This window comes from Heterodontus francisci, chromosome 7 (assembly GCF_036365525.1).
Source record: "Heterodontus francisci isolate sHetFra1 chromosome 7, sHetFra1.hap1, whole genome shotgun sequence".
NCBI classification, from domain to species: Eukaryota; Metazoa; Chordata; class Chondrichthyes; order Heterodontiformes; family Heterodontidae; genus Heterodontus; species Heterodontus francisci.
In genome coordinates this window covers 103,452,525-103,465,764 of record NC_090377.1, presented here as the reverse complement: position 1 = coordinate 103,465,764, position 13,240 = coordinate 103,452,525, and positions in this window count along the sequence as shown.

Sequence of the window (13,240 nt, the reverse complement as noted above, 5' to 3'; positions counted from 1 at the left end):
CCCATGCTTTTTGCGATCAGACGCCTCCTGTAATGGTACCTACCTCGATCAGCCTAGGAGAGGAATCGGGTTTTCCTTATTCGCCTCCCACGGAGGTTTTGAAAGAAAAAGTAATAATTGTTAAGCACTTCAAAGATTGTTTTTTTAAACGAAGATTCCTCAACCGTTGGCACAATGATTCACCCGATCACAGGAATTTACCTGAAGCCTGTTGTTCTGAGCTCAGTCTTCTACAGCTGGAGGTGAGTCCTTTATTCTTTCTACTGTTTGGGCGAGCATTTCTTTTGTACTTTCTCTCTAGCGGCTGTAGGAATGGTCATTTTCTCGGCTGTTTTCCCTGTTTCCCCTTTGAGCTTAGACTTGTCTTTTCACCACAGCTGCCACCATGTAATGAGTTATTTATGTTGTCTGATGCAGCATAAATGGGATGCGTGCAGTCCAGTTTGCTGAAGATCTCAAACAGGTTTATTAACAGCTAAAATATTATAGACAATACAGAGCAAGCTATTTACAGAACCTTCAGTGGGTTTTACAGTTGCAGAGTGACTCTGGCTCTGAGTTACATGACTACATCCTGGTACTTAACTCATTAGCATACTGAGATCTTAAAGGGGCATCACTCTTATGGCAATCATACAACAGGGTCGAGAGATGTGAGAGTGAGGTAGAACTGGATAGCATCAGGGTACATTTACAAAGGGACGCTGTGTCACCAAGGCACTTCATGTAGATGAGAAATAGGACAGGGCCATGGATAGATCCTTGGGAGTCATCAAAGGTGCAGGAGTGGGAAGAGGAGCCATCGCAGGCAATTCCTTGACAATGACTGTATAGATAAGAATGGAACCAGGCAAGTGCAGTCCCAGACAGTTATATGACAGTGGAGAGGTGTTGGAGGAGGATGATGTAGTTAATCATGTCAAAGGCTACAGACAGGTCAAGAGGGTGAAGAAGGATAGTTTACACTGAACACAGTCAAATAGTATGTCATCTGTGGCTTTGTTAAGAGCCTTTTGAGTACTATGACAGGGCAGGAACCTGATAGGAGGGATTCAGACATGGTGTTCTGGGGAAGATGGACATGGATGTGAGAGGCAACAACATTTTCAAGGACTTTGAAGAGGAAAGAGAGGTTGGGGATGGGGCAGTAGACTGCAAGGACAGAGGAATCAAGAGTTTGCCTGAGCAGAGGGGTGATGATGGCAGATTTGATGAAAAGGGGACCATAGCCAAGGACTGAGAACAGGTAACAATATCAGCTAACATAGAAACAAACTGGGAAGTTGGGTGGCCAGTGGTTTCATGGGAAAAGGGTCAAGGGAGCAGGAGCTGTGTCCCATGGACAAATTGAACTTGGGGAGGGCATGAAGGAGAGAAACTAGAGAAAGATGCAAGATCGGGTATTTTCTGATCAAATGTGCAAAGCTGATATTCTCTAATCCAATCTCCACAGTATAAAATGCAGTTTAATAATATTTGGCACTCAACTGTTTTAAGGAGGGTTTATTTTGTGTGATTGACGTGAAATGTATCAGTGTTATAGGATGAAGCTTGTTTGAATCTCTATAAATGCCAAGCATTCATAAGCCAATGCAACAAAAGTCAAATGCAGAGAAAGCTCTCATTTTTCTGCCCTAACAATGTGCTCTAACCTCACTCTCAGAGCACCACACACAACTGCAACCAATATGACATTATTTTTCCAAATACCATCTTTTGGATTCTAAATCAGTTCAAATGATTGCAGATTGCTTCAGTACATTGAACTGGATTCAAACTCATGCAGTAGAACACTTCAAACTTCGATTCCAGATGATTGACTGTGTATATGTATCACTAATTATAACACAAATATAAATTCAAAATACCAGAGCTCAGACTGTTAAAATACATTGATCAAAGCAAAGATTATAGATTGCTACTGAAAGGGAAGTGACTGAACTGTTCAAGGCACAGTAATAGGGTAAGATCCCCAGGACCAGAGCACTAGGGTGCTTAAGCAAAAGGCCAAGAAAACTGATCATGTTTTGGGGGATGTCTTTTGTATCAGGATTTGTACCAAAGGAATAGAGAGTAATGAAAATGAGCATCAACTTTAAAAGTGGGAGAAAGGGAGGTGCTAGGAATAATAGGCTATTGAGTCTGACATCTGTTGTGGGGCATATGTTAAGAGACTCTCTTGACTAAGGCCAATATTTAACACCAAGGAGCACGAAGTCATCAAGACAAATTACCATGTCTTAATATAAAGGATGCCAGTTCGAATTCCTTAAGGTGGTATTGGAGCTTGTGGATGAAAGTAACTTTATGAATATTGTTTATCTACACTTTGATATGGTGCCATATAGTCAGTTGGTGAGTAGTTTTTAAAGTTGATTTGCAAATGACTGCACCAAATAAGATAGAGAATAGTGAGAGAGAGAGAGGGAGAGAGAGAGAGAGAGAGAGAGAAGGAGAGTGTGCAAACGGAGCTGTGTCAGAGTATTGAGAAATAATTGAGGACACCCCAGGGGTCAGAGCTAGAACCTTTACTCTTCACATTGTACACCAATATCTGGAAAGTGGAAATAGAGACAAAACTGCCTGAACTTTCTGAAGAAATCAAGGTTGGGGTGGCAAACAATCAAAAGCAGGTTGGTCAGGTTCAAAGTCATAAGATTAAGGAATTAAATGGTGTTTCTGCACAGAATGTAGCATAAGACAGGATCTGGGTATATCGATGACTGGCATTGCTGTGTAATGAAAAACATCTTGGGTTAAATGGCACATGGAATGAAACTCAAATCACATTCACTGGAATTTGCAACTTTTCAGGTGCTTTAGACAAGTAATAGGGGAGTGGTTGCTTGTTGTATAACCCACCAGAATTACCTTCATAGTGACTGCAATGAAAATGAAATTCTGCGGGTTGGATTTTGTGGAATTGGCAGGGCTCCTGGTGCTGGGCCAAAAATGTGGGAGGATCTCCGCCTTGGCATTTTCGTTACCCTTCCTAGAGCGAACCTGCAGTGTTTTGCTACCTAAGTGTCCTGTCCCGGGATCCCCGTCCCTTTAAAGATGGGGAGCCCACCTCCAAGAGCTGCCGGTAAATCACTACCCAGGACCCAGGCTCAGTGCTGGAAAATAGGACCTCAGGCAAGTGAAGCAGCATCGCTGGGACCAGTCCAGAAGGTCCCGGCGGGAGAGGATGAAAGGGTGAGCATGAAGTCCAGGGGGAGAGGGGGGGGTCCGAGGAGGTGGGGATTTTGCCAGCGCAGGTCTTCCGTTGGTACAGATTTCCCCAGAAGGAGGGAACCCCATAAGCCCACCTGGGAGAGCGCCTCAGTTTACAAGGTGCCCTCCCCATGTGGTGGAGGCACTCCCTGCCACTGGTTAGATCCCATCTGTGGCAGGAAGAGGCCTTGAAGTAGCCATTTATGGTCCACTGAAGGCCTCAATTGGCCTCTGGGCAGGCATGCCATCGTCAGCCGATCATGCCCAGAAGCAAAATTGCTTGGTGACGGGGCGGTGACGGGCCCTCCACCCGCGCCAGCCATTGTGATTCAATGTGCCCCTCAACCTCCAACCCCACCTTGGGGGGCCCATAAAATCCAGACCTGCATGTGTGTGTGCGGGGGTGGGTATAATGGGCCATTGTTCAGATAATGTTTATTATCAAATTTGAAAGTTCCACTCATAAAAGTCTCAACCCTTCTCAGCTCCCTCTCTCTGGCCTCAAGCTGCTCCTCTCTGAATCCTCTCAGTAAGAAATGTTATCATGACAGCAGCTGCCTCAGTTTCTATGCTCCCTTTACCCACACTAATCTATCTTCCTATGAACTTGTAGCTCCCCACACTCTCAGCTCCCACCCTGACAGTACTGATTTTAAATCTAGGCAGAAGGTTAGTGAGGAAAGTGAGGAAACCTTCCCGTCGTCCCAGAAAAGATCCCTGGGCCATTCTAACTCCCATGCCTTATTCCTGATGGGAACTGATGGAAAATCACACAGCACAGAGGCTTCCCACTGACAAATGATAAGTGGTGGACTCGGATTCCAGGTGCTTCTTGCTGTGGTTTTGCCTTCTATAAGTGGTGGGAGTCTGGGGCAGGGGAAAGCTTAGCTTTCCTTGTTGGGCTTGCAGGAGTACTCATGCTCGATTGGCTGAGGCTGTATGCCTAACTATCTGCTAACTTCTCCTATCTCTCTCGAAACCACTGCCTGATGACCAAACATGAAGCCATAATTTCTCTGACTGTTCTTCAACTTGTCTCCTGAAATCTCTAATTGCCACTGCCTCTAATATTGTTATTCCCAAACCTCACACAAGCTGTTTCTACCTTCTCCCCAACATACATAAACAAGATTGGTTTGACAGAATAGTTATTTCTTGCTTTTCTATCCAGTTAAACTATTACTAGATAATCTATGCTCTATTGTTCCACTCTCCAAATCAGTTCCTTCTACATATACCTGTCACTCATCAGTACATAAATACCGTCATTACCTAAAGAAAGACATTACATGATACTGGTGAGATTGGGAAATTCTCACAGCTGCCTATGCTGACATTGCAGCATCTTTGGATTTGCAGGCACTGATGTAGCTGATAACTTCATGAAGCTGACCAACTCTGGGAAGAATGATCAACTCTAGATTTTTAAGGAAGCTGACTTAATAAGCCTTCATTGTTTTGGCGAGTTGTCTGCTTCTCTGTCTGTAGAAAGCAATAAAATCTGAACTGTATGCGGTTTTGTTATGGAATGCAATGCCTGAAAGGGTGGGGGAAGCAGGTTCAATAGTAATCTTCAAAAGCAAATTACATAGTGTTACAAGTGTTTTGGTTTTAAAGAGAAAACTTAGAATTAGAATTAGAATATTACAGCGCAGTACAGGCCCTTCGGCCCTCGATGTTGCGCCGATCATCTGACCTACACTATTCCATTTACATCCATATGTCTATCCAATGACCACTTAAATGCCCTTAAAGTTGGCGAGTCTACTACTGTTGCAGGCAGGGCGTTCCACGCCCCTACTACTCTCTGCGTAAAGAAACTACCTCTGACATCTGTCCTATATCTTTCACCCCTCAACTTAAAGCTATGTCCCCTCGTGTTTGCCATCCTCATCCGAGGAAAAAGACTCTCACTATCCACCCTATCTAACCCTCTGATTATCTTGTATGTCTCTATTAAGTCACCTCTCCTCCTCCTTCTCTCTAACGAAAACAACCCCAAGTCCCTCAGCCTTTCCTCGTAAGACCTTCCTTCCATACCAGGCAACATCCTAGTAAATCTCCTCTGCACCCTTTCCAAAGCTTCGACATCCTTCCTATAATGCGGTGACCAGAACTGCACGCAATACTCCAGGTGCGGCCTCACCAGAGTTTTGTACAGCTGCATCATGACCCCGTGGCTCTGAAACTCGATCCCCCTACTAATAAAGGCTAACACACCATATGCCTTCTTAACAGCCCTATTAACCTGGGTAGCAACTTTCAGGGATTTATGTACCTGGATACCAAGATCTCTCTGCTCATCTACACTACCAAGAATCTTCCCATTAGCCCAGTACTCTGCATTGCTGTTACTCCTTCCAAAGTGAATCACCTCACACTTCTCCGCATTAAACTCCATTTGCCATCTCTCAGCCCAGCTCTGCAGCCTATCTATGTCCCTCTGTACCCGACAACACCCTTCGACACTATCCACAACTCCACCGACCTTCGTGTCATCCGCAAATTTACTAACCCACCCTTCTACACCCTCATCCAGGTCGTTTATAAAAATGACAAACAGCAGTGGCCCCAAAACAGAACCTTGTGGTACACCACTAGTAACTAAACTCCAGGATGAACATTTGCCATCAACCACCACCCTCTGTCTTCTTTCAGCTAGCCAATTTCTGATCCAAAGCTCTAAATCACCTTCAACCCCATACTTCCGTATTTTCTGCAATAGCCTACCGTGGGGAACCTTATCAAACGCCTTACTGAAATCCATATACACCACATCCACGGCTTTACCCTCATCCACCTGTTTGGTCACCTTCTCGAAAAACTCAATAAGGTTTGTGAGGCACGACCTACCTTTCACAAAACCGTGCTGACTATCGCAAATGAACTTATTCTTTTCAAGATGATTATAAATCCTGTCTCTTATAACCTTTTCCAACATTTTACCCACAACCGAAGTAAGGCTCACAGGTCTATAATTACCAGGGCTGTCTCTACTCCCCTTCTTGAACAAGGGGACAACATTTGCTATCCTCCAGTCCTCCGGCACTACTCCTGTCGACAATGACGACTTAAAGATCAACAACAACGGCTCTGCAATCTCCTCCCTGGCTTCCCAGAGAATCCTAGGATAAATCCCATCTGGCCCAGGGGACTTATCTATTTTCACTCTTTCCAAAATTGCTAACACCTCCTCCTTGTGAATCTCAATCCCATCTAGCCTAGTAGGCTGTATCTCAGTAATCTCCTCGGCAACATTTTCTTTCTCTACTGTAAATACTGACGAAAAATATTCATTTAACGCTTCCCCTATCTCCTCTGATTCCGCACACAACTTCCCACTACTATCCTTGATTGGCCCTGTTCTAACTCTTATCATTCTTTTATTCCTGATATACCTATAGAAAGCCTTAGGGTTTTCTTTGATCCTATCCGCCAATGACTTCTCGTGTCCTCTCCTTGCTCTTCTTAGCCCTCCCTTTAGATCCTTCCTGGCTAGCTTGTAACTCTCAAGCGCCCTAACTGAGCCTTCACGTCTCATCCTAACATAAGCCGCCCTCTTCCTCTTGACAAGCGCTTCAACTTCTTGAGTAAACCACGGCTCCCTCGCTCGACAACTTCCTCCCTGCCTGACAGGTACATACTTATCAAGGACACGCATTAGCTGCTCCTTGAATAAGCTCCACATTTCGTTTGTGCCCATCCCCTGCAGTTTCCTTCCCCATCCTACACATCCTAAATCTTGCCTAATCGCGTCATAATTTCCTTTCCCCCAGCTATAATTCTTGCCCTGCGGTATATACCTGTCCCTGCCCATCGCTAAGGTAAACCTAACCGAATTGTGATCACTATCGCCAAAGTGCTCACCTACATCTAAATCGAACACCTGGCCGGGTTCATTACCCAGTACCAAATCCAATGTGGCATCGCCCCTGGTTGGCCTGTCCACATACTGTGTCAGAAAACCCTCCTGCACACACTGGACAAAAACAGACCCATCTAAAGTACTCGAACTATAGTATTTCCAGTCAATATTTGGAAAGTTAAAGTCCCCCATAACCACTACCCTGTTACTCTCGCTCCTGTCGAGAATCATCTTCGCTATCCTTTCCTCTACATCTCTGGAACTATTCGGAGGTCTATAGAAAACTCCCAACAGGGTGACCTCTCCTCTCCTGTTTCTAACCTCGGCCCATACTACCTCAGTAGACGAGTCCTCAAACGTCCTTTCTGCCGCTGTAATACTTTCCTTGATTAACAATGCCACACCCCCCCCTCTTTTACCCTCTTCTCTGTTCTTTCTGAAACATCTAAATCCCGGAACCTGCAACATCCATTCCTGCCCCTGCTCTACCCATGTCTCCGAAATGGCCACAACATCAGGATCCCAGGTACCAACCCATGCTGCAAGCTCACCCACCTTATTCCGGATGCTCCTGGCGTTGAAGTAGACACACTTTAAACCAAGTTCTTGCTTGCCAGTGCCCTCTTGCGTCCCTGTAACCTTATCCCCTACCTCACTACTCTCAACAGCCTGTACACTGGAACTACAATTTAGGTTCCCATTCCCCTGCTGATTTAGTTTAAACCCCCCCGAAGAGCACTAACAAATCTCCCCCCCAGGATATTGGTACCCCTCTGGTTCAGGTGAAGACCATCCTGTTTGTAGAGGTCCCACCTCCCCCAGAAAGAGCCCCAATTATCCAGGAAACCAAAACCCTCCCTCCTACACCATCCCTGCAGCCACGTGTTCAACTCCTCTCTCTCCCTATTCCTCTCTTCGCTAGCACGTGGCACAGGCAACAACCCAGAGATAACAACTCTGGTTGTTCTCGCTCTAAGCTTCCACCCTAGCTCCCTGAATTTCTGCCTTAAATCCCCATCTCTCTTCCTACCTATGTCGTTGGTGCCTATGTGGACCACGACTTGGGGGTGCTCCCCCTCCCCCTTAAGGATCCCAAAAACACGATCGGAGACATCACGTACCCTGGCACCTGGGAGGCAACACACCAACCGTGAGTCTCTCTCGTTCCCACAGAACCTCCTATCTGTTCCCCTATCTATGGAGTCCCCAATGACTAATGCTCTGCTCCTCTTCCCTTTTCCCTTCTGAGCAACAGGGACAGACTCTGTGCCAGAGACCTGCACCCCATTGCTTACCCCTGGTAAGTCGTCCCCCCCAACAGTATCCAAAACGGTATACCTGTTGTTGAGGGAAACGGCCACAGGGGATCCCTGCACTGCCTGCTGGTTCCCTTTCCTTCCCCTGACGGTAACCCATCTACCTACTTCTTTTACCTGAGGTGTGACTGCCTCCCTATAACTCCTGTCAATAATCCCCTCCGCCTCCCGAATGATCCGAAGTTCATCCAGCTCCAGCTCCAGTTCCCTAACGCGGTCTGCGAGGAGCTGGAGTTGGGTGCACTTCCCGCAGATGCAGTCAGCAGGGACACTCTTGGCGACCCCTACCTCCCACATTCTGCAGGAGGAACATACAACTGCCTTTACCTCCATTCCCACTATTCTAGATTCCCAATAAATCTACTGAAAAACCAAACGAAAAAAAAAGTCAAAACTTGTTCGCTTAGCAATCCGACGGACTGAACTTTTTAAATAAAAAGCTTACCTTATCAACACACTAGAGTCCTTTTTTTTTGGTTAGAGGAGGAGGGTGGGTGGGAGACACTACACGTGTAGTGTCTCGGGTACTGCCACTGCCCAAATAAATAGTTTTCCCCTACCCAGCAGTCCCCGGTCCTCCGAAACAAAAAAGGGATTAACTTGTAACTTACTGAAATTGACTGCTCAGCTGAAAGTCCGCTCCGCACCCCGTTCTATCAAGGCTGCTCCTCGCAAAAGACAAAGATTTTAAAACTGCCCAAATAAATAGTTTTCCCCTACCCAGCAGTCCCCGGTCCTCCGAAACAAAAAAGGGATTAACTTGTAACTTACTGAAATTGACTGCTCAGCTGAAAGTCCGCTCCGCACCCCGTTCTATCAAGGCTGCTCCTCGCAAAAGACAAAGATTTTAAAACTGCCCAAATAAATAGTTTTCCCCTACCCAGCAGTCCCCGGTCCTCCGAAACAAAAAAGGGATTAACTTGTAACTTACTGAAATTGACTGCTCAGCTGAAAGTCCGCTCCGCACCCCGTTCTATCAAGGCTGCTCCTCGCAAAAGACAAAGATTTTAAAACTGCCCAAATAAATAGTTTTCCCCTACCCAGCAGTCCCCGGTCCTCCGAAACAAAAAAGGGATTAACTTGTAACTTACTGAAATTGACTGCTCAGCTGAAAGTCCGCTCCGCACCCCGTTCTATCAAGGCTGCTCCTCGCAAAAGACAAAGATTTTAAAACTGCCCAAATAAATAGTTTTCCCCTACCCAGCAGTCCCCGGTCCTCCGAAACAAAAAAGGGATTAACTTGTAACTTACTGAAATTGACTGCTCAGCTGAAAGTCCGCTCCACACCCCGTTCTATCAAGGCTGCTCCTCGCAAAAGACAAAGATTTTAAAACTGCCCAAATAAATAGTTTTCCCCTACCCAGCAGTCCCCGGTCCTCCCAAACAAAAAAGGGATTAACTTGTAACTTACTGAAATTGACTGCTCAGCTGAAAGTCCGCTCCGCACCCCGTTCTATCAAGGCTGCTCCTCGCAAAAGACAAAGATTTTAAAACTGCCCAAATAAATAGTTTTCCCCTACCAAGCAGTCCCCGGTCCTCCCAAACAAAAAAGGGATTAACTTGTAACTTACTGAAATTGACTGCTCAGCTGAAAGTCCGCTCCGCACCCCGTTCTATCAAGGCTGCTCCTCGCAAAAGACAAAGATTTTAAAACTGCCCAAATAAATAGTTTTCCCCTACCCAGCAGTCCCCGGTCCTCCGAAACAAAAAAGGGATTAATTTGTAACTTACTGAAATTGACTGCTCAGCTGAAAGTCCGCTCCGCACCCCGTTCTATCAAGGCTGCTCCTCGCAAAAGACAAAGATTTTAAAACTGCCCAAATAAATAGTTTTCCCCTACCCAGCAGTCCCCGGTCCTCCCAAACAAAAAAGGGATTAACTTGTAACTTACTGAAATTGACTGCTCAGCTGAAAGTCCGCTCCGCACCCCGTTCTATCAAGGCTGCTCCTCGCAAAAGACAAAGATTTTAAAACTGCCCAAATAAATAGTTTTCCCCTACCCAGCAGTCCCCGGTCCTCCGAAACAAAAAAGGGATTAACTTGTAACTTACTGAAATTGACTGCTCAGCTGAAAGTCCGCTCCGCACCCCGTTCTATCAAGGCTGCTCCTCGCAAAAGTATTCTGTGTGTTTAAAAATACTAAGAAAAGGTTTTTTTTTGCTTAGTGGACACTAACCTGCAAATAGTTGGAATTCCTGTAATGTTTTGAAAGGACGTCGCAACAAAAGTTAAACTTTATCGGTGCTTTGAAAGGAAGTTGAACTTGTACAAGTACAGGAAAGCCAGCAATTTCAAGGAAACCACAGGGGTTTGACCTTTCTTCAGAGCAGCTTTTGAGTGACAGGGGGAGACACTGGGCTGAAATTTATTAGCCCGCCGCAAATCGTGGTGGCGCGTTTTGAACTTGATGGCTTTCTGACACGGAAGTGCCACCGCTGAGATCCCGTCATATTTCACGCGGGGGCTCATTTAAACGGAGGGGGCAGAGCGGCCACCCCCGATGATGTGGAGGGTGCGGCCACACTGTCCCCTGCAACAGCATCCAACACCACCGCGCAGGCGCCGGCGCCATTTTTAAATGGCTTCAAGCCCTAATGAACAAATTAAATTCTTAAAGTCACACTCTGGGCAAAGTAAAACGGAAAACTTTATTAACAGATCGAGGCCCCTCCCCCACCCCCACAATGGTCATTTCATGTTATTTACACACCAGAAAATCTCTTATTCCTAACAATCAACTTTGCCCCCCGAACTTTATAACTTTGTCCCACAACCCCTTCCTATCATCATCACAACCAATAGAAAAGGTTTCCCCCTTCCCACCCTCCTACCCTAATAATTTCACTCCTCCTCCTTCCCCATCTGTGTCTCGCCTTGGAACCCCGTACGGAGTTCTGAAGGCACATGAGTTGTGGCCAGCAGCCGTAATATCAGCGTGGGAAGGCCGCCGGGACAGGGTCAATATATTGTAATTTATTTGCATTGATTTTACAATTTTAATGAAGGTCCCACTGCCGAGCAGTGGGGGACCGCACTGAGGCCTCGCCACTGACGGTAAAATATGATGGGGCCTTCTCGGTGTTGAGGGTTGTGGTGGGCCGCTCCCACAAGCATTTTATGGCCCCCCCGCCATGACACCCGAAGTCTACCGGCTGGTAAAATTCAGCCCACTGTGTCTGGACATGTGACCATGTTCAGGAATGTTAAAAGCCTGTGAATTGGACGAAAGGCAGGCATTTGAAATCTTTGCTTTGACTTGACTGGAGCAAGAAAGGAAGACCCAGAAAAGTGTTCCCTTTCTTTGTAATGGAGACTTGCATCTCTTAAAAATGAATCCTGTATTTTAAAGGTGGCCGATTCCTATTGCCTCCAGTCTCTGAAGAATTTCTGCATCCAGTGTGGTTCTTGCTGCCTCCTGTGTTTTGGAAGATCCTGAAATCTTAAGAAAGCTAGACTGCTGTTTTTAAAAACCCAAGCAGATGGGTTGCTTCACTCCTGCTGAAAGACCTGTGTGATGCCTGCTGCAGACAATTTACCTTGAAGGCCTACCCATCACCGACTGTTCATCAACCTCGCCTGTTGACACTTCGAATGGCATCCAACTATTCAACTCTGGGACACCTCACCGTACCGAAAACATCCTACCAGAACATAATAAACTCAATTATTTTTATTATTCCTTCTATTCCTAAGAAAGAGCTGAAAACCAAAAATCCTTTTCCCCAGTTAACCATTTTTTAAAATGTTTGTGCGTGTGCATGAGGGTGAAGGAAATAAGGGATTTTTCATATATAGATCTATCGCGTTAGTAGTTAAGAGCTATTAGTTCTTTTTTAATAAATGTTAATATTGTTGTCTAAAGAAACCTGGTTTGGTGTGCTTTATTCTGGGGGGAAAATAAAGTGTTTAATTTGGTTGTTCTTCGGTAGGTGGGAAACTTCATCTGATATGCTGTGACCTGTGGAGTAGTGGGACTGAATTAACAGCGCATCACTCCCGCCTTGGTCGTAACAATAGAGAATCATAAGAATGGGAGGAGGCCATTTAGCCCCTCTGGCCTGTTCCAACATTCAGTGAAATCATGACTGCTCTGCCACCTAACCCTAAATGCCTCTGTCTTTTATCCCTTAATTGGTTAACATAAATCCATCAATCTCAGATTTAAAATTTACGATTTCTCCAGCAAGAGTTAGTTTACGAAAGATATTTCCAAACTTCAACAATCCTTTCTGTGAAGAATTGTTTGCTAATTTTAATTCTAAAATGTTTGGCTCTAATTTTTAAACTATGCCACATGGTCTCAGACTCCCCATATAGTGGAAATATTTTCTATCTATCTTGCCTATCTGTTTCCCTTAAGATCTTGAAAATGTCAATCAACTCACCACTTAACCTTCTAAATTCAAGGAAATAAAATCCCAGTTTGTATAATCTCTCCTCATAATTTAACCCTTGGAATCCAGGTAGCATTCTGGTAAACCCACTCTACCCTCCATCCGAGGCCAATATATTCTACCTAAGGTGAGGTGCTCAGAATTGTTCACAGTACTCCAGGTGGGATCTAACCAAGGCTTTGTATAGCTGAAGCATGACTTCTGTCCCCTTGTATTCTATTCCTCTAGATATAAAGGCCATCATTCTATTAGCCTTTTTGATTATTTTCTGTACCTGTTTATGACATTTTAATGATCTATGTACCTGGATCCCCAATTTTCTTTGGACCTCCGCTGTTTCTAGTTTTTCACTATTTACAAAGTACCCTGTTCTATCCTTTTTAGATCCAAACTGAATGGTCTCATATTGCCTACATTGAAACCTATTTGCTGCAATTTTGCCAATTCACTGA